At 34.1% G+C, this 1,438-nt stretch overlaps 1 protein-coding gene across 1 annotated transcript in view; it reads right to left on the reverse strand.

Annotated features, from left to right (window-relative positions):
• Positions 1–1,438, reverse strand: part of LOC106872672 (putative Ras-related protein Rab-33) — a 7,917-nt gene that overhangs the window by 1,523 nt on the left and 4,956 nt on the right. The gene's annotated exons all lie outside the window — the stretch shown is intronic.

Raw genomic sequence — 1,438 nt, forward strand, 5'->3', positions numbered from 1 at the left:
AGACCCCTTGCTGCCAGCAGCAACTTTTCCTACCACCCTTTCCATTGCTGAGTTGGCCACCTAGACAACAGAAACTGTCAACTACTTGCAGGAGACTTTCCGATTATTTGAAAGGATTTATTTCATGAGTATTCTTTATTGCTAACTACTCAAGTGCATCTGTTACATATAAACTCCAGTTTGACTGTGATCCCACTGCATTTCTTGAACAATGTAATTTACATTAGATTACAGGAAATATCTAAATGTAGTTTATAATGTGGCATAGTTATAGAACAGAGACTTGCTTATTTATTTATGTTTTTGCCAGTGAAATTGCTATTGAATTTACGTTACTCTTACAAAGGAAGAACTAAAAAAGAATTTTAGAAATGATCATATAATCACTAAAAATGTGAATAAACTTGAAATAATAATGTAAAATCACCAGAAGTTTAGTACGGGTGACTAATTTGACCCAATTACAAGTGGTCAACTGCAGCTATAAAAGCAAAAGGCAGTTAGATACTACCAGTACCATTGCCAGAAAATACCAAACATAAAATGTAACATTTAGCAGCAGTAGTCTACAATTATAATAAACTGAATTTAGACACCACCACAAATACTAATGAAGCTCGCACTACCTGACCTCCTGCAGCTACTAAAATTGCCAGTGATAAGTACAGTCACACTGCTCAGCCAGCAAAAGGAATCTCATTCTCTAACAATAACATGACAATATCAGAGATCAGGCTCTTCATTCACTGGCAAAAACATAGATAAATAAGCAAGTCTCTGTTCTATAACTATGCCACATTATAAACTACATTTAGATATTTCCTGTACATCTGGTCAAACTTTTAGAATCATAAGGGCCCGAAGAAAAAGCAGCCTGAAATTACAGGTGTAATTATAGGTTGCAAACTGAGGGAACATTATTTTGGTTGCAATATAACAAAACCACACAAGGGCTTGGAGAGAAACACATAACTGTGGACCATCTGGGGAAAAAATAAGAGTAATGATGTACAGAGGTACAGAGAACAAATCTGAAGCATTATGCAGTATACCTGTCTCTCCTGCATGACTACTTCATTTATCCAACTCAATTTTAAAGCAAATCTATCAGAGTATTGCAGTCAATGGCACTAATGATGCATTTAATGCTTAAGTTTTGCTACCATGCAATATCTAACTTAGCATAAAATATCACACAACTTGCCTGCTACTAGGAGAGGATGGGAAAGAGAGTTCCTTTGTTATCAGTAAACTGCTTTCCACCCCTACCAATTTTCCAACCTTTCTTATTTTGTCTGTTTTCACCACTGATTAAGTTATTAAGGTAACAGAAGTTGTCAACTCCTATAAGTAATAAATATATATATATATATATATATCTATCTATCTATCTATCTATCTATCTATCTATCTATCTATCTATATATATATATATAAT

This window comes from Octopus bimaculoides, chromosome 13, assembly GCF_001194135.2.
Source record: "Octopus bimaculoides isolate UCB-OBI-ISO-001 chromosome 13, ASM119413v2, whole genome shotgun sequence".
NCBI classification, from domain to species: domain Eukaryota; kingdom Metazoa; phylum Mollusca; class Cephalopoda; order Octopoda; family Octopodidae; genus Octopus; species Octopus bimaculoides.